The sequence below is a fragment of the Aplidium turbinatum genome, chromosome 6 (assembly GCF_918807975.1).
Source record: "Aplidium turbinatum chromosome 6, kaAplTurb1.1, whole genome shotgun sequence".
Taxonomy (NCBI): Eukaryota; Metazoa; Chordata; class Ascidiacea; order Aplousobranchia; family Polyclinidae; genus Aplidium; species Aplidium turbinatum.
Window position 1 is genome coordinate 26,157,781 of NC_137477.1, and position 11,175 is coordinate 26,168,955.

Genomic DNA, 11,175 nt, shown 5'->3' on the forward strand with positions numbered 1-11,175 from the left:
TCAATTTTTCTGCAGATGGAGGGGCAGGGGGGGCAATGGTGCCCTTTTAAAGTCATGTAAGCTACTGCACATTTTGCAATATAACAATTTCTGCTATTCGCTTTTAGCCTAATTAACTTATAATCTTTCATTTTTGCCTCAAAATAATATATACGGCACAAAATTTTGCAACACAGTAGGCTACAAGCTTTAAAACTCGTTTTTTTTTTCAGCAGCCATCGTGGCATACCGGGAGCTCCTTCTCGGCGGCCAAATCTGCGTGCTTGGAGGCCAAAATACAAAATAATGATAGCATAAGTAAATAGAATTAAACTTGCAACAACGCTAAAATGATCACTAGGCGTTGTTGAAGTCTGGGCCTGGGCGACATCCTACAATAGAATCGTTGCACCACGCAATAACTGCTTAATCGGGATTGTAATCCAGTACTGCGGGACCATCTAAGGACACTCGCACGAGTGTCTCCAATGTGGCTGATTTTAAAGAAGTTTGCCACTCCCCTAGAATTCTGTTTAGCTACGAAAAACAACGTCATCGTCAACATGTGTTGACGATGACGGCAAGGTAATAAAATAAGTATTTCAATGATGTGAAGGACATTACTAAAAGAAGCATAATTTTTGGAAAATATGATCAAAAAATGTTTTCCCCTCGGATGTCAACTAACCTAGTTCTCCTTTTTAACAACGATTCAATGTCCGACAACATCGAATCGACATAAAAGCGACAATATTGCCAGCAGATGTAAATTAGCACTTCGGATTAAGACTTTGTTAAAATAAACGTCTGGAATTACAAACAAGACTTACAGCGCTGGTGATCGCAGATGGATATATTCCATCAATAACAAATATTCTCGCACAATGCAACAGTGGCGATTATGACGCGCTGACCTAATTTTGCGCCACTCTTTGATACGGTACTACATATTTTCGACAGTTAATCCACGATCATTCTATTGCGAAATTAAATAATTGGCTAGAAGAGACCGACGGCTAAACTTGGCCGATTGAGGAGGTAGCTCCGATGGTCATTCAAGCACTACTTAGCGACCATGGCCACAGGCTGCTTTAAGGCTTGACAGTAGGTTACATCATTATAACATAGCATGATGCCCTTCTTTGTATACCGGACACTTGTAGGTTATCATTAGGCCTACTCAATACATAGTGAGCTGATAGATTAGCATTGTCGCTATATCTTATCTTAAAACTTGAAAAAAAATTGGCCTTTTAGTAAACAAAAGTGCCCTTTTTTCGTAATCTTGCCCCCCCAGTCAAAAATCGTTCCGGCGCCCCTGGTTCCAGGGTTCTCACCACTCGGCTATGCAGCCGGCATAACACTATGACCAGTGCCGGTCTTAGGGTATTTCGGGCCCTGTGCGGAATATGCTTTGCAGGCCCCAATGACAATGATCCAATTCAGTAGTGTAGGTAGGCATTTTGAAAGGGGAGGGGGTTGGTTTGACGGTCGGCGGGCGAAGCCTGACGGCGTGATCGCCGAAGGCGACACCCAGCGGCCGGGGGTCTACCCCAGAAAATTTTGAATTACTTTGGATTTGGGCATTCTGAGAGCATGTTCAACAAAAATTTAGGTATGAATATTGCTGTAAAATGGTGCTGTCCGTTGGCATAGAAAAAGGATCATGCTTACTTTGGCATTGGCATTTTTCGGAAATAAAGCTATGTCTCTATGTTGAGTCTGGATGCAACCTATTTCGTTCCCTGAAAAATTCGTACCCTGAAATCGGAGTAACAAAATCAAATTTTGTCCCCTGAAAAGATCGAGAGAAATTTTGAAAGGTTTGCGGCAACTCCGATCAGCTCCTTCGGCTCTGTTGTTTTTTTTCTCGATCTTTTTCAGGGTACGAAATAGGTTGCACCTGTTGAGTCTGTAGGCTATGTTTTCTTGTTGCTAATTCCTTTGTTCAATTCGCTTGTTGAACTTTTCCATTGGAAATGACAAAATTACTGCATTTTCTGGGTAAATTGCGGGCCCCCAAATTTGCGGGCCCTGTGCAATCGCACGGTTTGCACACCCCAAAGACCGGCACTGACTATGACCCTCCAGTTGTTCACCTTCTTTTTGAGTGAGCAATCCCCTACTTCTACCATCCCTATAGGCTATATGCTAAGCCATCACAGGCTTCACAGCACGCTTGAAACAGTGATAGGCTACCTTTCCGAGTAAACGTTTTCAAGGGTTGTTTTTAAATACAACACATCAATACCATTCAACGCTGTTGTGGAACGCATTTCGCTTGGAAAGGATATTATGCGTCCCAAACGCAGCAGATTGTCAGACAAACGTTTTGAAATGCTTGTATTTCTACAAAGATGTAGGCCTATGCCTAACTAATAAGCTAAAGCAGCTAATTACAATACAGTCTCAAAACATAAAACCTGCTTTTGAAACAATTCTGTTTTGTAAGACCCTGGCTAAAATAGCGCTAGAAATTAGCGCTGACGCCGTCAATTTTTTTAAGAGCTGACGCAGTAGGCTACTTTACGCCGTAAAGTTTTTAGGCAATTCGCGTTGACGCTGACGACGTCAATTTATTTCATTGACGCGTACAACACTGGATTTCAGTTTAATACAGAACGTGGAATATAGGTTTGAGTATCGATAGGCTTACCATACGTCCCGTTTTAGGCGGGACAGTCCCGCTTTTTAACGTCTTGTCCCGGCGTCCCGACCGGTCAGCCAAACGTCCGGCTTGGGCGTTCAGCCAGCCAGCATAATACACGAACATTACCAATTAGCATGTTCTCGTTACCGTATTGTTGTTGCTGTGTGGCGTACCGGTAGCCTACTTGCTGAAGGTGAATGCGTGATTTTGGGCAAATAATGGGCAAAACAATGCAAAGGTAAAAGGGCAAAATAATGTTTTCTTTGAAGTGAAAGAAAAGATCGAAAGAGATCTGACAGGGATCGGATGTGCAGCTCATATTGTTCACAACTGCCTCCAACATGCTGTGGATACTCTCCCTGTATGTGTCGAAAGTCTTGTGAAAATCTATAAATTTTTTCACATTTACACAATTCAATTCAATTTATTTTTTGCTGCTGGTGCAAACACGTACAAAACGGCAAAGTAAACATACGAATTTGACACCAACAAAAGGGAAAGATGGCAAAACCCAAAAGTTTAAAATATACATCGATAAAACAGTGTTACCACCATCTTAAAATTGCACAATGCACAGCCACCAAACCTAGAAGCGAAATAGAAAAAAAAAACTTTAGTTTTTGGAAAATAGTCCTACAATTACAATTAACACTTACAAGTGCAAGGGAGATTAAACTTTTTAACACAAAGAAAAAATCCAAAAGGTGACAAGTTTCCTGAACTTTCGCTTTGTGAGTCATCAAAAGCATTTAAAAAAAAAGTGATGCTATAAGAGACTCAGCAAGGCAAAATTACAGGAAACCGGCTCAGAGTGACTGCACAAATTTAGAAAAAAAAATACAAAAAGCAAAATTACGATTAAATATTTAAAAAAATACATAGGCTACATAGCCATATTACATTTTTTTTTCTTAGTTTTACAAGAAAACAAAAACGTGCATACTGTACAATTTTATTAAGTTACAGTATTAACACTTGCAACAAGGGCGATTTAAACTTTACCAAATTCATGACGTGAAAAGTTTCCCAAGCTTTTAAATTATGAAGTCTCAAGACAATTAACAAAATGAAAGTGTGATGTCATAAAGGAATGAGTCAAAGTGACAAAAGTTACATAAAAACGGCTCAGTGTGACCATATGAATTCAGAAAAACAAAATAATAAAAAGTGAGATATAATTAAGCGTAATAAAAAAAACCATAAGTGCTATTTACTTTTTTTTTTAGTTAAAGTTGTATTAATCAAATTCAATTCAAAATTTCCAAAGCTTTATGAAAATCACAAATAAAACAATTTTTTTGTAATTTAAATCGATTTACAATGTCATCAAAAGGTAGCCATAAGTGATAAAAAGTTAAAAACAAGTATTTAAAAGCAAATTAAGAAGAAAGATTATTGTTCTAACAGTTTGCACAAAAAATTAAGGCTACAAAAACCAGTTACGGTGATACGAATTTCAGTACATTATAATAGATCTAAGCACGTCTGGCAACACTACTTTCAAAACACAGGAGGCTAGTAATGAACCTTTGTTTAGTGACAGTATAATAAAAATTTAGTATAATTTAAAGTTCTATTTTAATCATAATGAATTGCAAATTTGTCTAGAACAGTTTACTTTTTAGAAGTCAATTTCCATTTGTAAGCCCACTTCATGTCTTTATCCACTTGTTGTTCCAGCAAATTTTTAACATTTCTTCAAATCGCTTTTTCTTCAACAATTCCTGATCAATTTTGAAAATGTTTTCTTCGCAGTAACCACAAACAAATCCTTTTATCAAAGTTTTCCAACTTAATGTGTCTCCAGGCCTTGATTATTTATTAGTCTATTTTTTAAAATTGGACCTGGAGAGCACAAATTTAGCTGCCCACGTTGAAAAGCGTGGGAAAAAAAATACACCGTTCGAGTTACTGAGCTGAAGATTTTTTGCGACTCTGTAGATATTGAGTATCAGCGTATCTTGCAACATGGCAATGCAAGATTTGTCTCTTTGCTACCAGCTTTGCAAAGAATACTTGAAATGTTTGAGGGATTGAAAAGTTACTTCAACTCCCAAGAAGGTTGTCCTAATCTCATCAAAAAATGCTTCGAAGAACCAACACAAGCGCTCTATTTGAATTTTGTTCATGGGCAGTTGAAATACTTCAACGAGACTATTCTAAAGTTAGAAAAGGAAAACGCTAGTGCCGTAGGCCTAGATGTGGAATATGTTCTGTCAGAGCTAAAGCTAAACTTACTTGAAAAGAAAGAAAACAACTTCATCCCATCTGCAGCATTGACTCTCTTAGGCAAACTAGAAGAAGCAGGTGAAGTAAACGTAAACTTGTTTTACAAAGAAGCAAGAGATTTTTACGATAAATGCTTATCGTATCTGGATCTTTATGATGGTTCTTATAAAGATGTGCTTCCTCGTCTTTGGATCGACCTAAACAAAGAAATATCCTGGGGGCGGGTGTGTGAGTCTGCGGAAAAGATCAACATAATGTTTGGGAAGCAGGTGATCCACAACAACTCTCTTTTTGACGAACAAGTAGCCTACTAGTGAAACGGCACATGTCTGAACGTTGTAAGGAAGAGAGCTGGCAAAATGCGTCTTTGGAACAAAAGTGAGTCGAGATGTTTAAAGAATTTGAAAAAAAAATGCATACGCGTTTCAAACTTTCAAAAGCTGGTAGAGTTCATATTTTGTTTACCCGGAACATCCGCACCCGTTGAAAGATTTTTTTCCATCATGAAGAGCATGTGGTCTGAGAGCAGAAGCAGGATGCTGGAGCAGAACGTGAAAGCCGCTATCACATGTAAAATCAATACTGATTGGTCCTGCTCTGACTTTTACGAGAATGTAAAATTGAACAATGTCTTTTTGAACAAGGTGTTATCTACAGAAAAGTATGATTGGGCGAATAGCCTAAGTAAATTCGCAAATGCTTGTACGCAGTGTTGGGTAAATTCAGTGCAATTGGGAGTTACTTATCGACTTGAAAACCGCAGGCTATTTTATTATTCTTTCTTCCTTTTGCTTTACAGAAAAAATCTAAATTCGAATTATTTTGTATCGTTAACGTCAATTCCTTTCTATTTTTCAAACTGAAACCGATTTTTAGACAGAGAATATGCGCATAAACTCTTGATGACAATACGCTCAATGAAGACAGCCGGGATGGCTTTAATGTAGGCCTATGTAATAATATCGGAAAATGTAAAGTTAAAAAGTCACAGCTAAGTGGTCTTGGTCTTTGGAGGCGTCCCGTTTTGAAGTCACAAAAATATGGTAAGCCTAAGTATCGACAATACCGTACTTTTAGGAAGACTATTCCATACTTTAACTTTAACAGCACTAACTATAGACTAACTTAAATAGTTTGTTGAGTTAGCGTCTTTGAGTAAAAGGGAAGGAAAATACGATCATTGTTCCATGTGGAAATTAATAGGGTACCGTATAGCCTACTTTATTGTGGCAATGGAATAAACTGTGTAAACATTCTGACTGTTTGTTGTGTTTCAGCTAAAACATAAAATTTTCCAGTTTTCACTGCAGTCTGCAGGCTCTATAAAAAAAGGATGATATCTGGATGAATACCTTGGGGGTCGTGTTTAGCAATCATTGTCATAAATTTGTCCTGCCCGCCCAGATAGCTCCATTGATTAGCGCGTGACTTCTCGAACGAAGAAGCTTCAAAATCAAGTGGCGCTGGTTCGACGCTCGAGGTGTGCGCTTGAGCAACTCACGTTAAGGACTGCTCTCCATTCAGCGGCATCTAATGGATGGAATAATTACCCAGCAACAAAACTTCAACAATCGGAAACTTCATTCTGTCAATCTCGGTGACCGAGCCTGTAGCCTATTAGTGATTCAAAGCCTTTACAAGTATGCAAAACTGCCAGGATTAAGCTCTGCAAGAAGCTTTCCCAGTCCGAGGATAAAGATTCAATCAATCTTTCTTGGTAGTCGAGTGTAGCAAGAATTTACAGATATATACACGTGTTTCGTCCATGAGGCTGGGCTAATCAGTATCCCACCACTAATTCATGCCATGCTGACGCCAGGAAGATCGCTCCTTCTCAACATCTCTTGCTCTACCATTTTGGAATATTGGTATTACTCTTGAGGGTAGTTGGGTTTAAGAAAATTCACCGAGAAATTGGCTTAAAAAGGTAGCCTAGTCTGAAAATTTTGCTTGTGTTGGTGGTATATTGTTCACCAGATTATAAGCTGCTGATAAAAAAATATTGTTGAATTGATCAGTTTTTGAAATGATCATCTCCTAACCACGAGGTGTTTAACCATTGAACAGACAACTTTCTTATCCCTCCTCAAATTTTGATCTGCATATTTCAATTTGAAAAATCACGTGATCGACCAGCCGATTACAAAGAAATTTAGAAAATGTTTTTGTTTGCTCAGTTGAGCACGCTCGGTCTCGGTGTTGCCCGATTAGCCACAGAGAATGAGAGTTCATGAACATGTCAGCAACTTCAAATAAGCTTTTTTGAGAGATAAACTTGAGATATTGGCAAACACAGCAGCACTAATGCTGCAAAAGTAGACAATCCATTAAATTGCCAGTGCTAGCTGCATGCTGATAAGTGTATGATTGAGGTACGGTACTAATTAGTTACAACTCCCTGAGAAAACAGTGTTAAGCTACAATACTAGTCTAGGATTCCATTTGCAAAGGCTGAGTTTTGAAACACAAATCATGGGTACTCTATGGAAACTACGTAGAAATCAGCAAATCTAGCCTATTCAGACTTTTGCCCTAGCAGATGAAATGAATTTGTCCACCCTGATAGCTCAGTTGGTTAGCACATGACTTTGTGAATAAAGAAGCTTCAAGATAAAATTGCTCTGGTTTTACTCTCGGGGAGTGCGCTTGAGAAACGCACATAAAGGACTGCTCTCCATTCAGCTGCTCCTTATGAATGGAATAATTCCCGGCAACAAGACTTTCCCGAAGGAATAATTCCCGGCAATCGGTAAACTTCACTCTGCCGATCTTGGTAACTGGCCCTACGTCAAAAGCCTCTAGAAGAATGCAAATCTACCAGGAATAACCTATCATGGCTTTGTCAGTCCGAGGATAAACATTCAAAAGCAAACCAATTGAGCTATTCTAATCCAGCAGCTTTAACTTGGGAAAAACTTTAAGAGCTTCTTGGATTATATAGTCTACGCACTTTGTTGAATATAGTTTTTTGGAATCTTTACAAGTATCCAATTCAGCTGTTAGATGAATTTCAACTGTACTTTTACTGTACTAGTAAATTCCACCTTTAGGTCATGGCGACATATACACGGGCCTTAGCCAACATGCAATTGCAAATCCATAAAAATGACTGGAGGCTGATGTAATTTTGGTTTTAAACATTCTTCTTTTGTTGGTAATCAATTATTAATTTGTTATGCGCCATCACCAACCTTTAACTTATAACAACCTATAAATAACCCCTTTTCTACAAATAAAAAATTCCCAACTTTTCTCTACAAAATTGAAAATTTTTGGAAAACTTCCAGCACTGCTTTAATTTTAGTTCGGTAGCCTACTTAGATTAAGTGATAAACTTTGTCATTTTCCAACCAACATAATTATACAGTATCTTTACCGTCACTATTTTACTGGTGTAATTATTTTTGGTGTTTGACAAATTGTTCGTAAGCGATTGTTTGTAAAGCAATTGTTCGTAAGCAATTGTTCGTATAACAATTGTTCGTAAAATTAATTTTTCGTAAAACCATTTCTCCCCTAAAACATTTTTTCGTGCATGCAGTTAAAATTTGATGTATACGAAGAAATGCTTTACAAAGAATTGTTTTACGGATTTCATTTTACGAAAAACAGTTTATGAACAATTGTTTTACAAACAATTGCTTTACGAACAATTTGCCTATAACCATTATTTTTTTCTAGCATATCTCCAAGACAGCAAAACTCTAACAATTTCTGTCTCATCCTAATTTCACATACTTTTTATTAGAGCTCGATTGATATCACTTTTTCAGGCCGATACCGATATTTATGAATTTTTTTGGCCAATGCCAATATATTTAAACCGATATATATCAAGTACGAACAATTTTTTACCAACAAAGTTATTAAGCAACAAACCAGTCCAAGAAAGTTTATGCATTGGTTGCTGTAATGGAAAAATCATTCTTAATCTTAACACTAATCACAAAAAAACACTAAACAAAAAAGAAACAACCAAATGCAATACTGTTTTGTGTTCAATTCAATAATCGAAGTTCAACAGTTTCAAATTGTAGTTCAAAAAACATAGTTTCTCAGCATTCATGCCAAGAAGAAAACATCTTTTGTAATCGTAAATCAGTCCAACACGACAAGAGTTTCTGCTAGGATTCACACAAAGACCGGCATCACCGCCACTACTCACTAGCCCGATAAATAGAAGCACAACCAGACAGCACCAACTAAATAGACAGCTAGAAGAGCGCCCTTCCACATGCACAAAACAAGACATTCAAAAGCATACCCACATGCTGCGTGCAAAAATCGATTGTGTGCAGCCCCTTGCACGTAATTAAAACGAGAGAGTGTAAATGCGTGTTTGAGCAGTTTGTGTTTCTTAAGGCATGTATGACTGGTTTTGAGTGTGCTTTTGCTGGCCGATGTTTATTGGTGAAAAATAGCCGATACAATATATCGGCTACTCCTGATATCGGCTGACCGATATATCGGTCGAGCTCTACTTTTTATCAGCTACAATCCTTTTCTTTACTTTTTACAATACATTTTATCAACTACTTTACATATTCATAATGTATTGCAATTATCAGTCTTCAATGAATACATCAACACACTTATGTACCCAATAGTTCAATAGTTAATCAGACATCTTCAATATAATCAATAACCCAAGAACCACTGGTAATACGTCTCCTTTAGCCGTGACTGGGGCTAAAGTAGCGTGTGCTACAGTTACCAATTAATAAAACTAGCGTGCTACCTAGAACTCAGGCTAGAGTAGCACAGGTCCAACCTATTTCTTCCCCTGAACACTTCGTCCCTTGAAAAGATCAAGAAAAAAACAAAACAGAGTCAAAGTCGCTGATCGGAGTTGCTGCAAATATTTCAAAATTTCAAAATTTTTTCAAGGGACGAAATAGATTGAATCCTTATTGAGAGTTAGAATTAGGTTAGGGTTATTTGTATTAGGTTATTTCTAACCCTTAATAAGGCTTCAACCTATTGGTTAGGGTTAGAAATGTTTCTATGCAATATGTTTCTATTCTAGAAATGTTTCTATGCAATATGTTTCTATTCTAGAAATGTTTCTATTTTTAACCCTAACCTTACTAAGTATTCAACCTATTTCGTCCCCTGAACACTTCGTCCCTCGATTTTGGGGGACAAAGTGTTCAGGGAATGAAATAAGTTGTATCCAAATAGCGCTACTGCTACTTCTCATGCTTTGTCTTAAACTGACATAGAAAGCACTTTGTGATGTCAATATGACTTCGAAATCGAATGTTATTTGTTTACACTGCCATTTCAATGTGGTTATACTAAACACATTCTAGGTGAAATTTATTGGTATGCAAATACGCATCTTTCAAAAACATTTCAAAATGCGAGTCGCTGAGTCCTGCTCGCTTTGGCTTCACCTTATCTTTTCCTATGGAGAAAAGTCTCTCCAACGCAGCACTGGAAGGATTTTGTATTTAAGTATGATACTTTTAAATTGGCACCAGAAAAGCTCAAGGATTTTCCTCTGCCTGAAAAAGGGGCCTCCACAATTAACTTTTTCTGTATCGACGTTTCATGCAATGGCACCAACACATCAAAAATTTCATCCTTAGAGTCATGACCGGTGTTGGTATCACTCTTGTTGCCTGTCGGTATCAACATCATCATGACTTGATGTTTCCCCGCAATAGTCAAATGATTTCTGCCATTTTATACAATGAATCATCATCATCGGCCATGCCTGAATAAGGCGTCGGCTACCGTGAGTCTCCACAACGATCGATTGTCCATACTTCTAATTAGGTTTTCAAAATTTTGGTTTGTCCATGTTGAAAGATTTTTGAAGATTTCCAAACGTGGACGTCCCCTGTGCCTCTAACCAGGAAATCGCCCCATCATTGCCGAGTGTTCAATTCCGCGTTTGCGGTAGACATGCCCGATAAATGTCATTTGCCTTTTTTTGATAGTTGTGATGAGGACGCCAGGGGTGCACCCAGAGCGTCTCCACACTTCTTCGTTAGTGATTTTATCCGTCCAGTTTATTCCCATCATTCTACGAATGAACCAAATTTCAGCACTGTTGATCTTCTCTATCTTCGGGCATACAGTCCAGGATTCACAGCCATATAGCAGAACTGACCAAATGTACACATGTAAAATTCTTATTCTAGTGTTTAGAGAGATTGAATTAGATTTCAGTATTTTGTCCATTTTGATGAAAGCTTGTTTGGATTGTGCAATTCTTGATTTTACGTCGCTCCAGCATCGACCATTCGAAGTGACCATAGAACCCAGATAGTTGAAACTATTTACTTGTGAGACTGTTGTATTTTGTATTT